The sequence below is a fragment of the Lepisosteus platostomus genome, chromosome 8, assembly GCF_059453375.1.
Source record: "Lepisosteus platostomus isolate fLepPlt1 chromosome 8, fLepPlt1.hap1, whole genome shotgun sequence".
NCBI classification, from domain to species: Eukaryota; Metazoa; Chordata; class Actinopteri; order Semionotiformes; family Lepisosteidae; genus Lepisosteus; species Lepisosteus platostomus.
Window position 1 is genome coordinate 54,276,152 of NC_142618.1, and position 21,954 is coordinate 54,298,105.

Sequence of the window (21,954 nt, forward strand, 5' to 3'; positions counted from 1 at the left end):
GTTTGCAGCAGTTTCATACTGGAAATTATTGCGGGTTTGCTGTGTGGTTGTGCTCTAAAATAGATGCAGGTTTGTTTCCTGCAAGTTGCCAAAGTAAATAAATTATTCTCTGCAAAGGCATGCTCTGAATCAGGGGAGGAAATTGCCAGCAAATCCAGCATTTTTTCTCATGGATGGCATCTTTGGTAGACTCAGAGGCATGTTTTGTCCAAACTAAGTGTTACAAATGTAAAGTGTCATTAAATATTTATTTCAACTCTAATGCATCTTATCTGTTCTAGTAGCTTACATAACACTCCGCTCCCTTGTGCTTTTACCTACTAAACATTCACAAGCGGGCTGATAAAGAAGGTCATAGCCACTGAAATAAATGGTTAAGGAAAACCAGATTGATATACCATTCTATTTAAAGGTCCAGAAACTTAACCAATGATTTGTGCGAGCATGAAAAAATCATCTTCATGACGATGATTTCATCATGAAAAAAACTTTGAATTTTGAAATTGCCAAAGTATTTCTGAAGAATTTCATATTCATAGGACTTCCACTGAAGAAGATGCCATAGTATAAGCCTGTGGTTTTACATATCAAATCGCCTGAAAAGAGAGCCTTATAAGTTAGGTTAGACAATAATCAAATAGGACAAAAAATATTGTAGCGAAGTCTCTGTATTTTTCCTATCGTTTTGAACGTATAGCTTTTGGAACTTTAAAAAGACCTGTTTCATCATTACTGTGTGTAAAAAAAACAATCTATATGTCGAAAGATTTTATTTGTAAATAAAATTAGGCCATTAATCTTCCGTTTCGCAACACATAGTATAGAGATTTCCTATTTTGTGACAAAACCTTTCAGTGAATATATGATGTACCCAGCTCCTCTATGCACGAGTAATGTCATTTGCGCATGTCCCTATAAAGCATTATGCATGTGATTGTAACATCTTGTGTAGCAGTTATGAAGGAATTATGAAGCTATTATGTAGCAACATTCAAATAAATCATTACCAAAATTTCACATACTACTGTACTTTTAAATAACTGAAACTAATACAAAGCTGGAATTTCTCTGTACTTTACTCATAAACTACAGTATGATAATGAATTGCTTTTTATAGTCCTTTGTGATTTACTGCAATATTGTTAAAGGCACAGCTTCTCTCTCCTTCACTGCTCTGTTCCCAAGGACAGACCAGTTCCTGGAGGGGGTTGTGCTTTAATCACGTGAGACAGGGGGGAAGAATTGCCTGCTATGTAGTGCATGTCTGCAAGGTCTGTTCTCTGGCTCTGGTTCACTGAGACAGGCAAACATGGTTCTTAAAGTCCTGCAACCAGTCAAACACTGCAGCTCTGGTTGTTTGCTATAATCAGTTCAAATAATACAGCACTAAAACTAAGGCGGAACAAATAAATGGATCTTTCCCTCATAGATACTGTACGTATGACCTGTGTAACAGACACCAATCAAGGTGACATGGCACAAAATATCAGTACAGTATCTTACTGGTATGACTGTCAGAGAGAGGGAAAGAGCAGTTTAGATCTTTCTAGGGTGAAGCAACTACCCTTTCCCAGTGCTTCTTAAATCAGTTTTGTAGAATTATCACCTCTTAAAAGGAACATACAGTAGATGTAAATTTCATGTCCCAGATAGATCATGTATTGTCCACTGGTGTGGAAGTTTGTCTTTGGCTTATCCCGTAGAAGTACAAAACACACAAGCAAAACACGAGAGTCACATAAAATCACATGAAATCACAACAACAGAATGTGATACATGAATAAATGGATAAATAAATAGTGGGGGGACTAGGGGACTACATTTACATATAGTATATTCATTGAGTAGTATTATTGCAGAGGGGACAAAAGACTTCTTATAAGTGTTTTTATTTTAATTTGGTACCCTATACCATCTTCCTGATGGGAGCATTGTGAATTGAGAATGGGGTGGGTGTGTGGAATCAGATGTGATGTTCCTTGCCATTCTGAGAACTGTACTATGATATAAATCGCAGAACTGGGGCCTCTGTTTCCCAATCCTGGACAGTTTGGTTTTGCTTTTCATACCAAACTGTCATGTTAAATGCCAGGATGCTCTCAACAAGGCTTTTATATGCCATCTCTAGGACATTTGGCTTAAGATTAAAGTTCTTGTGTATTTGAAATAAACCAAATGTTGTCTATAGTTTCAGTGTAACTCAGCTTCTGATCAATATGTGTTCTATAAGATAAATTGATGTTAATTAATTCTGACAATTTAAAAATGCCAGAAAGAGAGGCTGGAGGGGGATGAAGCCAGAGGGAGCAGTCATAGACAACTGTTACACCCGAATTCGGGCTAATCAGTATAGCATAGTTGTACTTTAACAAGTAAAATGGGTTAATATATAATTAATAATATCATTTTTTCTGGGTAATATTGATGTATCCCATGATCAGTAGAAGCAGAAGATGGGATTCCATTGAACAATTTGGAATGGTGGAGTTGGTGAGGAGGGGAGGTGGGGGGAAGGCTGGACAAGACAAAAATAATAATTTAGCTGTAATTAAAATTATGCAAAAATACTTTCAAATAAGTTAATAATGTTTATTGATGCAGTTACTATAGCTTATTGGACAGCAAGTTTCCATTATTGTCCCCACATCCATAAAAAGTAGCTGCAAATTTCAATATATTGATATTGAATAAGTCACTTAGTAACTAATTTCTGTGGTACTGTATGTGCACTTTGGAAACCAGCAGACTGACTTAACTTCACTCTTCCACACTTCAACCCTCTGTCATTTATGTCCCCAGGCAATTCGGCTGGTGATGTTTCCTCATGCCTTACATTCCCAATAATTCATTTAAATGCATTTTCACATGATCCTTAAAAAAGGCATTTGGCCATCTGTTACACGGGGGAAGCAGGTTGAAAACCTGAAAATAGCACAGCACATAATGCCTTAATCTGCGCTGCTGAACTGCACTTACTGTAGATACTTAGATATCAATCCTATGTACCTTTCTCAGATATAGTTGGGGTTTGTTTATCCTAGACATGATTTGCTGAATTACTTAATACTGCATGATTTTTTTCAAATTTTTATAGTTGCTGTGTAGACAAAAAAACATTTATAAAATGAGCCATGTGTAGAATGTCCAATCATGCACAATTTTGTATTGCGCTGGCCACAAATCCATAACTAGTGCAGTATGTTTTAGTGATAAATTGGTATAAAATGTCTATGCATCCCTTTTTACTTGTACATTTAAAATAAATCAGAAAGGCATATCTGAATAGAAAATATAAAGAAGGCCTATGGCATCACCTGGAATATCTTTTGTAGTACAGAGAACCTACATAATTACATATCACACCCTTTGAAAGAACACACTCATCATTGCCTAAATGTGAGTCAGAAAGAGATGAGCAATACCCCTGGATTCCCCTGTATCTTAATATACATAATTAGGGATATTTTGGAAATCTGACAGAATTGTGCTTCAGAACAGCAAATTGCAGGATCAAAATGTAATATGTAAAAAAAAAGGTGTTATCATTTCTTTTTTGGGAGGGAGTAGGATACATAGCTAAATAGCAGACTTAAACACTCTTTAATCTAGACCTTTATTCAATAAGCAAATGAGAAAATCTCCTAAAGACTGAACAAAGGCTAATGGAAAACATGTACATTAAGTAAGCCATCAGGCATGATTAAATGTAAAGCTCATAAAACAATATATACTATTTAAGAGGAGATGGTGTCTTTTTTTTTGTTCCTATAACTCAATAAATGATCTACCTCCCCTCTCACCACCAGGATATGTGAAGGTTCCTAATCTTGATTTTATATTCGTATGGGCATCAGGTACATGCAGGCATTATGCAGGCAGTGTGTTATCTACTCTCTGATCAATCTGCTGAATGTATTTCTGGTAAGAGAAGTGTCGGCTTTGTTAAGGTGCTGCAGCTGGTGTTGCAAAACCAGTACTCTGTGTATGATTCACAGCTGATCTGGTATACTCTAAAGAAAATGCATTTAATGTTTTCAAAGATGAAAAACCAAGATCCTTTTGCAGAGCCATAAGACCATTAAGCTACATAGCAAATGTATACACTCTTTGATCTAGACCTTTTATTCGATAATCGAATAAACTTCTAAAAACTGAATGTGGGCTAATGGAAACAAACCACACTTAGGTAATCAATTTCAAAGGAGTGATTGACAGCATGACTTATAAATGAGTCAAAACATTCTCGATTATTGTTGTTTGTACAGTATGTATGTTTCAAAAGCATACAAACTAATCAGTATCACATTATGTTCATTAAAGACATAAGAAAGAAAATTAGGGCTATTTAAGTCTTAAATATACATATATAGTATGTACTGTTCGAAAACAGATTTGGCCATTTTTTACCTTTGCCTGAGTAAACTATCCACCTCCCTCCACCAGGAAATGTGAAGATTCCTAATCTTGATCATAGATTCAAATAGGTACGACGTACTGGTAGGGTATATGCAGACAGTTATCTGCTCTCTGATCAATCTGCTGAAAGTATTTCTGGTAAATGAAGTGTCAGCTTTTGTTAAGCTGGTGTTGCATAACCAGAACTCTGTCGGTGCATGTTCATATGCACCTGGGCAGCACACATTCTAGGATTTCTAGAGCAAAAGTATGGGACATATCTAATTTGAGTGGGAATGAAGTGGCCTAAAAAGTGTAATTAAATGTGTAATAAAAAATGACCTATATATACAGTATAATGTATATGAAAAACATACAATATACATACAGTACCATAACCTTGGCTGTTCCTCACCTGGCATCATGAATATTCTTAATGTTTTAAGTATAAATGGGAAATTAAATGTTTTATTATAGTATATATAATATATATTATAGTACATATTATGTACTATATTGTGTACATTATATATACAGTATACATATTATGACTGCAAATATAAAATCAAACTTTTTAAAAACCTTTAAATCCAAAGTTTCTGCTGCCTTATGTCTATTGATCAATAAATGTTGATTTTTAGGTAACCTGTAGCTAAGATGGTTCATATTATCCAAAGAGTATACAGGCTACTATTAAAGGCAGGTGAAAACCCTTTTGTTAGAGTTCATGTTGGGACAAATGACATCAGCCTATACAACACATATTATGACATCAGCCTATATAACACACATTCCATTGAAAAAAACTAACAAATGAAACACATTGCTGGACAGAAACTAAAGAATAGGAGCGAATTAGTGGTCTTCTCAGGGATCTTGTTTGCATAGTACAAAGGAAAACGAACAAATCTGACAGTACAATACATGACTGAGACTATAGTGGCCTGCAGAAGGCTTCAGCTTTCTCTGTCATAGGAAACTTTTCAACAGTAAAGGCTATATGTAGAGAAAAATATGAACGATGGCTGAATGTATAAGATACAAGATGATTAGGAGTAAGTATTCAAAAAAGAAATTAAATTAAACCATGAAGTAAGGGTGAAGAATCTAAAGAAAATCGAAAAAAAAATATCTTTAGGGACTACAGTTAAAAATACCCCATAAATGATTAGGTCTTAAATACTTATACCTGAATACTAGGAACTGTTTTTTGATGTAATTAGAATAACTGAAACACAACAGAGAGTGGTAGTAACAAATACAACTTTAGTGGATAGAAAGTATTCTGTAGTGACAGGAAAGATGGAAGATGGAGAGGAATAGCGCATCAAACTGAGGATGCAGGCACAAGACATTAACCAAGATAAATCAATGGTCTTAAAATCCATATGGGTTAGATTTATAAAAAGAAGCATAAAACCTAGTATGGTGCTAGGAGTATGTTGCAGACCACCGAAATTCAAAATAGGAATTGAAATTCAGTCTTATGTGATTAAACTAGGGATGTATGTAGGAAGAAATAGGAATGGGTATGTACAGTATACAGGGAAACATTCGTGGGGGGGCTTAACTTTCCTCATGTAGATTGGAAAAAACTAAAAGGACTGTCAGCAGCAGAAACTGAAATGGTAGTCATGGTAAATGACAGCTTTCTTATTAGTTTGTAGGAGCACCTTCAAAAAGAAATTAGATTTATTAAGTATAATTCTACAAAGACTACGTTTCAAGGGCTTAACATCACTTCTGTGACATGTTCAGTGCACTAAGCCCTGTAACACTTGATGATCTAACTTTTTAGATAGCCTATATAATTGTACTGTATACGTCTATTGATTATGTTTGAATAAAAGTGTTTTTTATGCTAAATAAAATAATATTTATTTTATTTCTGAGCACAATTTTTTGTCTTTTTTTTAAGGGATGTTTATTCATCCAACGTCTGTTTGAATAAGACCATTTGTCCTTATTATTTACCCAACAGAAAAATAAGTAACAGAACAAAATTGAGTAACATAAATTATAGTAGTGTTTAGGGCTACATTTGGGCACATAGCAATTACCAGCCTTTTCTGCACAACTGTGATTGTGCAAATAGTTTTTGCTAATTCTAACTCCTTGTGTTTATAATAAGCACTTTTTAATAGTGTTCATAGTTCAGCAGAAGTCTTAGAATTTAAGAGCTAGACAAAATATGTAAACAAACTAAAGTGGTTTGACTTAAGTAACTAAACTTGTATAAATAAAGTTTCCTAAAGAGGGTCATAAATCATTTTTCTTTTTGTTTTCATTTTCCCTTATACTATGAAGTAAGAGGCTATTCACCCAACTAAACTTGCACAGATACCTTTCAAAATATATAATTCTGAAAGTGGTTGGGTGATTAGCCACTTTGTAATGAAGTAATTGTATATTCACTGAACATTAGTTGTATAATATTCTCTGGTAATTTGAGTTAGATTATTGTTTTAGATTTCAGTTCATTGGGTTTCTACAGGGTATTTGTAGTTTTAAACAACTAATTTGTAGAAAGAAGAAAATCAAATACAATGATCTTTTATATGATTCTTTTGAGATGGTGTTCAATGGACCCAGTATTTGCTGAAAATAAATCTGCAAAGTTCAGAGTTTATTTCTATGCATTAGGTGAGCTGTAACATCTAGAATTACCTGAGCAGCTGGGTGACTAAGAGGTAAGCATTACCCCAGTGATATTTTATACCTTAGAATGTACAGAGTTTTGAAACCCAGAGAGAGGGGAGATCAATCACCCATTGATTTTGTAAGTCCGTCTTAATTTGATAAAGACTTTACAGGAAATTATAAGAACTAATTATTTCATTAATAATTATTTATTATTTTTGTTTTAGAACTTAAGTTTTTTTTAAATGTTACACATCTTAAATGGGAAAGGGTTAAATAAAAAAACTAAAATACAAGATTGTTTTAAATTCTTGTCCTGTTTTAATATAACTTTTTATATAACCAAAATTATCAGTTAAGTCGCACAGTATTACTGAAATTAATATCAGCACCCATTGACTTCAATTAAAACAGTTATTGGTATTCTACAGGCAGTAACATACTGTGTTACCATAATAATATTACTAATATACCCATTTAAAATATTCTAATTTGATTAAGTAATGATTAAAAAATTAAATAAAAAGAAAATAAAAAATCTAAATTATTTTTTAGATAACTGGTCTATAAAATATCATTATATCACAAAACTATATTGCAGAAATTAAATTATCTCAGGTTTACTGTTCACTTTAGGAAGAATTTTAACAATGGTTCTGTCTTAATCTTGAGTCATACAGTAATATATTCTTCCAAAGTAATTTATATTAACCAAAGGACATCTTTGTAAAAAGTTGTTTCTTTAAATTCATACATGAACCCACTTGCATTTGTATTTGCTTTAATAAACACAAAAATATAAACATTGGATCATCAGCCTTGAAGTGAAATAAACAAGATGATTTATAATTAATATATAAAAAACTTATATGGATAAAGACCATGTGAATGTGAAAGAAACTTGAGTGGAAAAAGGAGTCTATATTTAATATATCTTTGAAGTAGTATCCTGTTGTGTCTACCACAACTTCTTTATCTTACTACTGCATAATTCAGGCTGTATTGTTATCGCAGTACTAGTAAGTAAAAGAAATGTAGGGAAACTTTTTATAATGTATTTAGTTTTATTGACTCATCTCCAGTGAAAACTTGAGAAATGAGACACAGGCACAATTTAGGATATTTAGGAGAATATTTTGAAATCTGTAGGGTATCAATTTAATTGATGAGGAACATGTGAAAATATGTTAACTGTAAGTCACAATTTCATAACTTTTACTTAATTTTCACTCAGCTTTTTTCACTGCAATTATTGTTTGTAGAAGGAAATATTCATTAAAATATTCCCAGATTTTTTATATATATATAACTTCCATGTTACATATTTTTTACATGTGGTGGTTTATCCAGCTGTGGTTACACTTGATTCACCAAGTTATTAAATCCATCCATTAAGTATATTTTAATTGCTTCATCCAATACAGGGTCATGGGGGAACTGGAGCCTTGTCAAGAAATGGGTGCGATACAGGATATACCCTGGATGGCACGGCAGTCTGTCACAGTGCAAACACAGACACACACACACTCACCAGGGCCAGTATGGCTTTGGACTGTGAGAAGAAATGGAGTACATGGCAGAAAGCCATACAAACACAGGGAAAACATAAAAAACTATCCTCGAGATAGCAGCCCAGGTCCAGAACTGAACCCAGGGCTCCGGAGCTACCGGTATATAAGACAGCAATGCTGACCACTGTGCCATCATGCAACCCAGCCGTTACATTCTATTACTTAGTTGTAGTGCCTTGAAAAAGTATTCAACCCCCACTAATAATACCATATTAAACCATCATAAACAGCTCAAACTAGCACCTGCACTTTAAGGCACTGCACTGTTTGCACTATATCCAATCTTGGCTGTATTATGATGTCTGTTGTCTTAATGTATTGTCCATGTCTGTTCGTCTTTTGTGCCTATTTTTTTTGTTACTGTAATATAACAGTAGAGTGTGTGAACGAGTAAGCATTTCGCGTTCAGCTGAACGAGTAAGCATTCCAATTCACTTGTTGTATATGGCAAATAAAAAATCTTGAAATATTATGATGAATTATAAGTAACAGATATACTTTTCTTCAAATAAACTTTATTCAAAACTGTAATGATCAGAATGCACACACATATGAAGGAAATTGCAAAGATATTCAATGTGTAATTCATAAATCCATAATTGCATAAACATTTACTCCTCCAAGTTACTACATAATGAAAGAACATTCAAAGAGACGGTGCTTGCTAGCTGATTGTTTTGTTTTAGGTTCATTTTCATGTCTGTTTTATTTTAGTGTGATTTTTGTATTGAATCTGTACCGTTAGATCTATCAGTTATTTCCTTGTTCATTCTGTTTATGCTACTTTACTGATAATAGGAGTATGAACATCAAAAAGGACATTTTGTAACAAGAGTGTTTTCTCTTAATATATTGTTTACATTTTTAAATGATCAAATCTGCATTTTGAGGAAATAAATATTAAATATTAATTTTTATTACTTATTGTTAATTAATTATTTTATTATTATTTCTCCATGTCTGTTCCAGACTGGAGCTGGATTGGAAAGATGGCATACAATTCTGATTTGCAAAGACTGTGTTTGATGGTGATAAAAATGATTTCCATATAAAAAAAAGCTTTCTGTGGATATTAGAGCAAAAGTGCTTTGTTTAGATCAGGGCAGTGATGGCATAGCAACGAAATCAACAATTTGCATAATAAAGTTGAATGCATGAGTGCTCACACAACACTTGTCAACACAGAAAACCTCACCAAGGCAGATACTATACTAACAGCTGTTAGTTGTTTAATGGGAAGCTGACATGAGAAAACTGATATACTGTATAAGTTTAAATCAACTGACACAAGTTTGAAGAAAAACTAGTGAAACTAATTAAAGACTCTTAGCCCTTGGATTCAGCAATGACATATATGACTAGGTATAATATTACTGCTAATAAAGTTTTGCATTTCATTAACTGCATTGTCTTAAAACAAAAAAATGTACACAATTCCTAAGACTTACTATTGACCTGAATAAATAGGTAGTAAAAAAAACATCTTAATAAAGTAAGGTAATAAAGCTGAACAGGCATCTTTTTGAATTATATGCACAGTGTAGACATAAGGACCTTTGACAGTTAGGTTTATGTGCTGTATAATGAGGAAGTAAACATTTAGACACAAATGTGTTATGATAACTGTAAGGCAGTGGTAACATTTTTACACTGTTTTGTAGCAGTGACAAAAACATTGTAAGGTCATAGATTCTGTTTCACATTTATACTTTTATTACCGAGGAAAGGTTGACAATAGTCATACACTTACAGTATGTTCTTATTGTGCCTGAGTAAATGGAGGGCAATGCTAGGCTTCACATGAGCAGTTTGAGATAAGAGCAGAGTAGGGCACCAGAAATTAAGATAAATTCTGGGTGTGACTCCAAACCACTTCTGCAACAAAAAGGAAAAAATAATTCATGAAAAATATACATGTAGTATCCTGTATAACATTTGATCATGAAATAATGTTTGTATATATTTTAAATTATACATCGTTTTAATTAAACTTGCAAAACAATTTGCTATACATAAATCAATATATAAATAATAATTTAATCATATAATATTTTATATCCATATACACTTATTTTATATTTATCCACAAAAGACCCCTTGAATTGTGTTCTTTCAGTGTTTGTGGGCTTCATTTTAAAACTTATATAAAATTATATATATTTTTAAATTAATTAATTAGACCAGTAATTTAAAAAAGAAGTGATTACAATCCATGAAAAAACTTAAGACCTTCATAGCTTTCAACTATACATGTAGGTTAGATTTTCATATATATTTTGTGCTTTTTCATGACAAAATATAAATAAAAATTGTGTTTTAACAGCAACCAAAAAACTAATTTTAATGTCAAATATAAAAAATTAATATATTCTCTCAGTAACCTATACCGAACCTTGGGTAACACTTTAGGTAAGGGGTTACAAAATCCATTTACACTACTGTAGAAAATAAACATACCCAGCATTAAGAGAACACTTGACTTGTAAATGTTAACATCTCTATTAATGGTTAATTGCCTGTGTATTAGCAAAGGAACAAATAAAGGTTTTTACCATGCTGAAAAGAGAAGAAATAATAATACCTATTCAGTGCTTTTCTCTACACTTCACTCAAAGTGCTTTACAGGTAATGGGGAATTCCCTTCACCACCACCAATGTGTAGCATCCACCTGGATTATATGTTCACCACACACCAGCTATCTGTGAGGAGAAGAACAGACTAATGAAGCCAATTCATAGATGAGGGTTATTAGGAGGCTATGACTGGTAAATGCCAGAGAGAAATATGTCCAGAACCCTACTCTTTTAGGGAAACAGCCTGGGATTTTTAATGATTTTTAACCTTGGTTTCATATCTCAACTGAAGGATGACACATTTTTGACAGTATAGTGTAGAAATCACTATATTGGGGCATTACGACCCACACAGACTGTAGGGTGAGCACTCCTTACTGATCCAACTACTGTAACACTTTTTCCAGGAGCAATCTCAACTCTTCCCAGGAACGAGGTACTGGCCAGGCTCACACTTGTTTAGCTTCAGTGGGTTGTCAGTTGTGAGTTGCAGGGTGATATAGCTGCTGGTGAAAAAGTCATTGATCACCAGTAGTTGAAAAAGATATAAATGAAAGGACCAGATAGCACATAATATGTCCTCAGCTTCTGGAAACATTTAACATTTGCTCAACAGATACATGGAACACACTCCCTAAAAAGCCATACAAACCTATTTATAATTATTACCATTACAAAGTCTACCTTTAACAATGTCAGTGTCAAGGGTTCCTCTAAAACAAACAAAAGCACTCTAAATTCTAATTCTAAATTCTAAACAAATTACCAATAATCTAATATTTATTTCAATTACTCCTGTTGTGGCTATTTACAAGTAACCATATAGTGACCTCTAGTGGCAGCTGAGCTATAACTGCTGCCTCTTCTTCAGCTTGCCTGTCTAAATGACGAATAATAGATTACATTTAAAAAGTGCTTTTTTTAACATATAGGAGACAACACACTTCACCCACCACTGAAGTGAAACACCTACTTTGGTGCTTTGTGACAGCCATTATACGCATAATAAAACAAGAAGGTGGGTTGCAGTGGGCTAACAAACATAAACACTGAACACTGGAGGACTGAGAAAACATTGCAGGGTCTGATGAATCCTGGTTCCTGCGGTTTAATGGTGATGGAAGGACCTGGCGAAATCAACATGAGTCCAGGATATCTGAGCATAGTTGCCAAACATGCATCCCTTCATGGCAGCAGTGTACCCATATGCCAATGGGCTTTTTCAGCAGGAAGGTGCTCCATGCCACAAGGCTAAGAAAGTCCTGGAATGGTTCCATGAATGTGACAATGAATTTAGCTTAATGCAGTGATCTCCCCAGTTACCATATCTGAAACCAATCGAGCATCTATGGGATGAGATGGAACTAATTATTCAGAGTAGGGATCCTTCACCTGCTAATTTGGAACAACTATGGGACACATCAGAGTCAACATGGACCATCATCCTTGAACCTCATTTTTGAAACTTGTTGAGTCCACGTCCCAACAAATTGAAGCTGTTCTGAGAGCAAATGGGTAACTAACTCGCTTTTAGGTAGATGCACCTAATAAAGTGGCCACTCAGCCCCAGCCCCAACAGCAGCACAGAATACCAGATGAGGTATAGAAATGAGAAAAAATTGCTTATTTAACTAAGGCGTAACTTTAGCAATGCATGATTGTGCTGCCCATCTCAACCGAAAGACAATATTTCCTGCAGTGGAATGTCCTCAGTCATCGTGCTGGGAAAATGTTTTTTGAACTTGTGGAGGAGTGCCATGTACTGATCCCCAACACCAATTACAGCAGCAATGGTTTTCCTCTGAGGTTTCCCATCTCATTGCTGGCCAGGCCTAGCATCACTCAGCTGCTGAGATCTTGTTAGATTACACTAGAATATGGTAATGCTGTGTATAAGATAAAAACAAGATGCATGATGTGTAGTCTGTCTCTTCATAGAGTTGTATTATTGAAAAGACACTGTTAGACAACAGAAAGCTGTCAGCACAGTGTTTGCCCTTGTTTTCCTTTCTTCTGCTCTCCTGTAATTGATTCCATTATTCTACAACATAAGTGAGGGTGACACCCACCTCACACAAAGGAACGATATACTGTAGGATCTGTTTTGCCAAGTGTTAAATAACCTAGGGAATTGCATTTCCTATAGCTTTGCAGTAGCTGTTTCTCAGATTACCACCTGTCTGCACTTTAGTACTATAGAATTCAGTTGTGTATAGAGGTCAAATTAATCGAATTTAGGTGCCTGTTGCGTATAGAATCTCCTAGCTATGGCTGTGGAAATAGTTATAGCTGCCGAAGTTATTTCATAGAAACCCTTAAACATGAAATATAGATGTACTGTAGAATTATAATTTTATGTTTGTTTCCCAGGCGTGTGTACCAACCTAAGACTAGAAAGAGACCAGGCCTCTCAACAAACAAATGTTTTCTCAAAAACATAAATAAATCCCAGACAAAGTGATCCCAAAATTCAGATGGAATGACTTAACTGTACCTTATATTTTAAAGAAAAAAATATTTATTAATAATTTAATAACACGTTATATATATATAAAGTTGGACTGTTAATAATAAATGTTTTACTAAAGATTATGTAAGGCCTTTCATTGAACCAATTCTGTATATACAGAACAGACTTTTTTTGACATTAATCAGAGAAAAATATTATGTAACAGGGGTCATTTTAGCCTGTTAGAAAGGTGACTTAATACCTCAAGAAAGTGGATTGCATTGAATTTTCTGACAATCAGAGGTTGGCCTTTTCACATTGTAGAATTCACTGGTGTGTGGAGGAGGCACTGTGTGGTTTGGGATTGCCTGTGGTTTTTCAACAATATACTGTAGTTGGATTACTTGGTTATAACATACCTTAATAGTTGAATTGGGGTTTTGGAATATATTTAGAAGGTGTTAGGCCAACATTGTTTCAAGGTTCTTCATTTACACATCTTTAAACCTGCAAACAAATTCTAAACCAATCTATTCTGTGCTTGAAATTCTATTCTGATGTGTTTTGAAGAGGTGTGCTCCTTAAGAGCACAAGAAAAGCTAATGAAAAGATTCTAGTACCTCAAACCATTATAATTTTCCTGTAAAATAAATCTGTCACAGGACTCAAGCTTTGTACTGAGTGTCTCCTACTTTCATTCTAGAGCCACTTTTTATTTTTGGGAGCTGATCTGGACACAGTGTTGTGAAGGTGTCAATGTGGTAATTAGGACTGCAGGACAACATTGATCCTGCAGTTGCTTTAATTAGATTATAGTTTTAAGGTCCTTCAGTATAAAGAGCAACATATAATGCAAGGAATTGTCAATGTATTCAGATATAAACTATGAAGTCTTAAATAATAATCTCATGAATCTGTAAAAGTGGTTATCTTGGGGATTTTAATTCTTCTCTCATAGACTGGCACTTCTTTCATTAAACTCATCATGGAAATGATGTCACTGATAATAATAAAATATGTGTATAAACGATTTCCCTTCGGGATCAATAAAGTCTTATCTAATTATATACAGTGTGTGTGTATAATAAAATGAGTGTTTCATATTAAAAATATAACTACATGCTAATGATTACTATTTTGCTGTTTGTTACAAAGGAAATGCTTGCTTTGACCTAGTTTTTTCAAATAATCAAGTCACAGTGGGGAAAAACAGAGGTGAAAGAATCATTAGGGAACTGTGATCATAATATGTTACACTTCAAACCTGTACAGGTAGAGACCAAAACAAAAGTGTACAATTTCTGAAAGGCACACTATGAAAGAATGTGACAGAATATAAGGAGAATGGGCAAGGATACTGAAGAAATTGAATTTAGTACATAATCCAGATACAGGATCCAGTTAAAGAAGATAAACTGCATGTACAGCTAATTAAGACATTAGAAAAGTCAACACAGAGACAGAAAAGATAATTGCATAGCAATTAGTGCTGAAATAAATTGTAAAAGCTTTCTAAAAATAAAAATGCCATAGGAACACATACAACTAAAGTTTCCTATACATAGTAAACTTTTACAAAATAAAAGGGAAATGGCTTACCTATTACATAAAGTGCCTTGGTCTGGAAAGTTATATACACTATTAGATAATATTTACTTAAAAGAGGCAGTGGTGTTGTAGGTACTAGATGCAATTAAGGCAAACAAATCTCCAGGTCCTAATAGAATTTTACTAATTCAAGATATGGTACTCACACGTTGTTAATAAACATTCAGGAACCACTCATTACAGGCTAATAACCAATGATAGCACCATAATTATAAATCAATATGTCTTCTGTTACAAATAAGGTTATGGAAATTACACCTACACTAGATGATCATCTGTATGGCAACAGGATTCTAGTGGACAATAAACAAGGATTTAAAAAGATTTAAAAAGGCAGGTGTTGGTAGTATTCTAACCACTGTATTCATAGAATTGTAAGGAAGTCGGAACCTATCCCAGCAAACAATCGGGATAAAGTTGGATATAACCTGGATAGAATGCTAATCCACTGATACACATACAAAGACACACACCAGATCAGTTTTCCAGAGGAAAAGTAATCTAAGAGTATGGCTTTGGACTGAGGTGGAAACTGAGATACCCGAGGAAACCCACGCAAACACAAAGGGTACGTACAAACTCTTCGCCAAGGGTGGGCAACCTTTCCGAAGGGGAAAGACAAGAGTTAGCTCTTGTTTTTATGGATTTACATGCCACGGATAGTTTTAAAATTTTAACAGTAGCGCTACTATTGCATGCGAATAACGGCACATGTGCCATAGGTTGCTGATCCCTGCTTTACGCGGTACCACAGCTCTGGAATTTAACCCACCAGCCCTGCACTGCAAGATAGCAATGCTAACCATTGCACCACCGTTACTAAAATAAATCAATGTCAAAAGACCCCATATATACTATTGCATAGTGATGTTAATCTGATTTCTTTCAAGGATAAAATACTTGAACTTCAAGAAAAAATTCCAATGATCAATTATATATTATCAGCCCAAAAAGCTAGCTTACATTTTTTACGATGATCATCGTAAATAAATAGAATAACAGTGTGTGCTGCAATGTAGTTGCTTTTATATTTAAAAAGTAATTATTTTTTCATTTATATTTTGCAAATGTCATTCTTTTACTGTTAAAAGTAACGCAAAAATTACCTCTAAATAAAGTTGTTGTGTAATTTATTTGTCAACTTATTTGAATTTCTGATTTGAGTTCTGTAATTATGCTTCTTATTCTCCTTTTTGTTGGAAGTGGAAAATTATTTTGTGATATTGACAATGTAGATTATTTTACTGTTTTGTCTACAGTGAATATGTACTTCAAAGTAAAATCCATCTAGGTCCTAATTAAAGTGACCTCATGCTTTAATCCTGTACTTGATGAGCTCCATTAGACAGAAGGAAATAGTATCTGTTAAACAAAACCTATTCACCACCAATTAGCGGGTTTGTAAATTGGGATGCATTATTTATTCCCTTAGGCTTAGCTGATGTGACTTTATTGTTTTTCACAGTTCAGTGGGTTTAATCTGTCTGAATGACTATTGACACTTAGTTGAAAAAATAATTAAAGATCAATTGGGCAAACCCATATTGTGTAATGTTCCTGTCCCCTTGCACTGATGGAACCGTGGGGTCAAAACTATATAGGCTGCTCCAGTCACTTTTTAGAACATTACAAATATAGCATTTCAAAGACTGTATTGGAAATAAAAAAACATATAGTAAAGATCAGTGTGATATGATACACAGTTAATACTTATTGTTGGTGAGATACATGGATATGTGGATTTAAGGAGACTTTTATTAGAAATATCAAGCTAATAACATGTGAATGACATATATACACTGTATGTCACCAAGTTTGTGCTACTTGGGATATACAGTAAGAAGATGCATTGAAGGGAGTTCTACTCTTCTCTAACTATTTAAAACACATTATTCTTGCTTTTAGGAATAGAGCTGTGACAAGAAATTTCGTATGGTTACCCGAAGCCTATCCCAGAAACACAGGGCCGGACCACACCCTGGCCAACCCAAAAAAGCATTATGGGATCATTTAGAGACAGATTTACTCGGTATGTCAGTATGGAGAGAGCATGAAAATTCCACATGAAAGTACTTTGGGTTTGGAGTAAGGGACAGAATTTATTACAGAAGAGATTTGAATCACCAGTGCTCATTAGCACCTTTCTTCCCCTCTTTTCTTTTTTAGTAATTATTACAGTGTATGAAAATATTTTCATACACTGTAATAATCACTGTAAGAATCACAAAAATGATTTCATGTTTTTCCAAACAACTGCTTATATAGGTAAGCATCCTCCTGGAAGAGTCTTGATGCACCAGGCGGAAGCTGTAACTGCACATTGGAGCTATTTAATTTCCAAGTTTCTTCCACTCCTTATTGCACAAGATGTTGTTAGTGGTGAATGCGTTTTTTCTGTGTAAGACAACATTTTAGGGTAATTATGTAGGTAACTGATAATTGTATAGATGAAAGAAATCCAGCAGCCATATCACCCTGCAACTCACAACTGGCAACCCACTGAAGCTAAGCAGGTGTGAGCCTGGTCAGTACCTGGATGGGAGACCTCCTGGGAAAAACTAAGGTTGCTGCTGGAAGAGGTGTTAGTGGGGCCAGCAGGGGGCGCTCACCCTGTGGTCCATGTGGGTCCTAATGCCCCAGTATAGTGATGGGGACACTAAACTGTAAAACAGGCGCCGTCCTTCGGATGAGACGTAAAACTGAGGTCCTGACTCTCTGTGGTCATTAAAAAATCCCAGGGTGCTTCTCGAAAAGAGTAGGGGTGTAACCCCGGCGTCCTGGCCAAATTTCCAATTGGCCCTTACCAATCATGGCCTCCTAATAATCCCCTTCTATGAATTGGCTACATTACTCTGCTCTCCTCCCCACTGATAGCTGATGTGTGGTGAGCGTTCTGACGCACTATGGCTGCCGTCGCATCATCCAGGTGGATGCTGCACATTGGTGGTGGTGGAGGGGAGTCCCCATTACCTGTAAAGCGCTTTGAGTGGAGTGTCCAGAAAAGCGCTATATAAGTGTAAGCAATTATTATTATTATTAAAAGCATTAATGAGAATGAATAATGAATAATAATGCTGTAACCTTGTTGTTTAAAACTCTTGTTTGAACATGTGGTCAAAACCACCTTAAACAACTGATTGAACCACGCTAGTGTGCTTATGAAATCATAGTTCAATGACAGTCATTTGTCTCTTTATAGAAATATGCCTGTTCTCACTTGCTCAAATATTTCAAAATAGTTTCTAATAGAACAGACCTTACTACCACAAATGCGTAAATGTAAAATTATTTTTTATTTTAATTTTAGACATTTTGTTCAGAATATTTTCAGCAAGCTTGCAAGTGGTATTATTGTATTCACACAATGTCCTTACTATATAAATATTGGTATTCTTATAAATAATAGTTCTTCTTAAAAGTAGACTCAATGCATTAATAAACAGAGAAACAGAAGGAAATTTTTATTTATCTTAAGATATCTGTTAACTTAGCAGGTTTCACTGGACATGTGGCATGAAGGTTAATGGTTTGAAGCGGCAAGGAAGATACAGCAGGATTCACGTTAATCCTTTGTTGCAGTGTAGGTTATGAATAAAGTTGCATAATTGTTCAAATATAAAGACATATATACTGTAGCCATCCATTAAATATTTTTTCTACTGTACAATTAATGTTCTCAGTTAATCACTTACTTGATTTAATTTAATTCTTATTTGATTTATTTCACAAGGGATAGCTTTCTATAGATATGTCATATATAACTAAATATAATAATAATGTTATAAATTTATATTTAATTTTAAGTTGTCATACTAGTGCTTTAAGCAATTATTTTAAAATAAAGTAAACAAATTCGTTTTTTTGTAATATTTTGAGGCATCTAATGAAACAACTGGTATGGCAGGAAAAGAATCGAGTTTTTGAACATTACAAACAACAATTTTTCCACTGTATACTTTCAAAGGAGTGTTTATCATGTCAGCTTGTTGCATCATTAAACAGATGATACTGTACATTGCCCTAGTGCCTCTCCAAACTGGGTGGGATTGGGTGGGGTTTGCCTTCTATCTAATCTCCCAATGGGATCCCTTGCTGGAACACAGCATGCACCCCTATGATAACCTGTTTACAGAACAGTAGCTAATGATTAAAGATCCTTTTCCCTAGTAATGCTCAGGGCTCTGACACAAAGCTGCAGTGACTCCTGCTGAGCAGATTCTTCCTTTAGAACCTGCATTTGGAGCTAAGACTCTTGTTTAGTCATAACAAACTCCCAATATAGCTAGCTTTCACTTTTAGAATTTTGGGCTAAGTAAATGCAGCAAAAGCTTTTGTTTTTTGTTATTTTCACTCAAATATAAAAAATGGAATGATCCAAGATAATGATGTAAAAAGCATAGTTTTACTGGCATTGGGGGTTTGATTTACAAGGTTTTTACACTTATTGTATATCTCTTCGTTTAAAACAAAAGCCCTTACATGATAGGTACCCCATTTTAGAATAACCTGTAATGAAAATGATTTGTCTGTGTCTAAGCTTTGCTTATTTGCTTATTTCTAAAAAAATATTTCTTATTCAAACAGAACATATTTACAGTATACAATGTGGTGAAAAAGTACAACCTCTTAAGAATTTATGGTTTAACATATTTAAACATATTTAACTTTTATATAGTAACCAACTTTTAATATTAGAAACTAACCTCATTTGACAAATAACATACATAATCTACTTTGTCATTAATTATTAGGAAAAACCAGTCAGCATTCAATATCTTTGTGTGAAACAATAAGTGGTACCATCTCAATTAAGAGGGCATGTAGAATGAGGTGCACCGAAACATGTGCAAATGATTAGTTGATCATCAGAAAGTGATTTCCACCTGTATATAAAATCAGAAACTTTGTCAGTGAAGTCTTGAGGGGGTTTACTTACTTTTTCACTACATTATTCACTTCACTATTATAAAGAAAACATCAATGATCATAAAACCCCTACTTTCTCTTTTCACCATGGAAAAGTACTTCATTAAAGAAATATGTAAAGATTTTTTTTCACACAATGCAAATAAATTTGAGTTATCTGAATAGAATATTCTGAGATCAATAATATGAACATTTCAAAATAAAGAACTTTTGAAGCAAGAGGAAGGTGTTCAGCTCATCCAGATTTTTTTGTTGTTAATAAATAATTGGTGGATCTCACCCAGTCTATTCCTGGAGGGTAAGAGAGAGTTAACAGCTTTCTAGAACATGAGTGCATAGCTTGTTTCAGATGTAAACTGCTTTTTGTGCAAATGTCAGTCTTCTGTTGAGTAACATCACAATCAAAATCAGAATCAAATTATACTTTATTGTCCTCATACAGTGGACATTTCCATTTGGCATCACATAGACAACAATAAAAACAATGTATATGCAGAGTACATAAAACATTCAGTGGAATTTACAGATCTATATTATCAATGTAATATAAAACACAATGCCATACAATACAATAGAGTGACATGCACATACTGTATACAGTATGCTGTCGATGCAATGCTTTGAAGGGATTTGTGCATCAGTGTTTAAAAGGGTAATGGCACTTGGAATGAATGACTTCTTAAAAATGTTTTTGAAACATTGTCTGGGTAAATTTTCAATTTGGGAATGTAGTGGATATGAGGCATCATTTACTATTAACACTGCTTTCCTGTTGATATTTATTGATAATCAACTTTGGTTCGTGGTCATGGTTGTTACAGAGATATGTTTTGTAATTCTTAACGTGTCTTTACAAAAATCAGTTCTATGAAAACAATATTCCAGGACTGAAACATGTAAAAGTTAATTGCATGCTGAAAAGCAGAAATAAAGAACATTTTGGCTGTTAAGTTGTAATTTTGTAGGTGGAACTAACTTTTACATGTGCCCTTGCAGTCAACACATGCTGACAAAGCCCCAATTTCAAACATATTCCAGCAATGTTGTTTTGCTGTTCTCATCTTGAGTAAATAAGGCTTGTGTATGTTTGACAGCTGTTCTTATTACTATTACTATTCTTGTAGCAACTAAATGAACTAAAGTAATAAGCATGACACACGTGATTTGCGGAGTATCTCTGTGCTTGATCTCAGTACCATCTTTTGCATAATAAATTACCTACAAACTGCAGACTCTGACCTTTGTTGTTTTTTCTAAGCTAGTGTACATAACTTTAACTTCCTGGTGCTGTACCTGTCCTACAGCTTTTAGCATTGCAATATCAGCGCAACCTGCTATTGCTGTGGTGAAATGAAAATAGAACAAATTCTAATAAACAAAAGTTGTGACTGCCCACATAAATGTGTTTTCTCTCACACACAGCAGGATGCTTTGGCAGTAATGTACATAGCAGTTCATCCAGAGTGTACACAGCTTAATAAATGAGCCAGAACGAAACCAGAATACCCTTGTGGTTCCACTCTGCTAATGAGGCATACAGCACATATCTGTTAGATTTCTGGGAAAAAAACATCTGATAAAACTTTTTTCTTTTTTTCTATTTTTTTAGGTTTATGAGCAAATGTACCATTTTAAGACTGGAGTTAAATAAAATTTAACCTTGATAAAACCTATCAAGTGCATAGAACAGCACCAAAAAAAGTTAATTCTTCAAAACAGTTTAAAATTACTTACACATTCTGAGACAAAAGATCTTAAATTTTGTTATTCCTAAACTAAAATTAACACATT

At 34.1% G+C, this 21,954-nt stretch overlaps 1 long non-coding RNA gene across 1 annotated transcript; it reads right to left on the bottom strand.

Annotated features, from left to right (window-relative positions):
• Nucleotides 1-10,296: 10,296 nt before the first annotated feature.
• On the bottom strand, nt 10,297-21,569 carry LOC148657542 (uncharacterized). Its single transcript, XR_015940990.1, has 2 exons — nt 21,140-21,569; nt 10,297-10,481 (listed from the first exon to the last, which is right to left on the bottom strand). It is a non-coding gene; the product is annotated as an uncharacterized LOC148657542 (long non-coding RNA).
• Between the last annotated feature and the right edge of the window lie 385 nt (nt 21,570-21,954).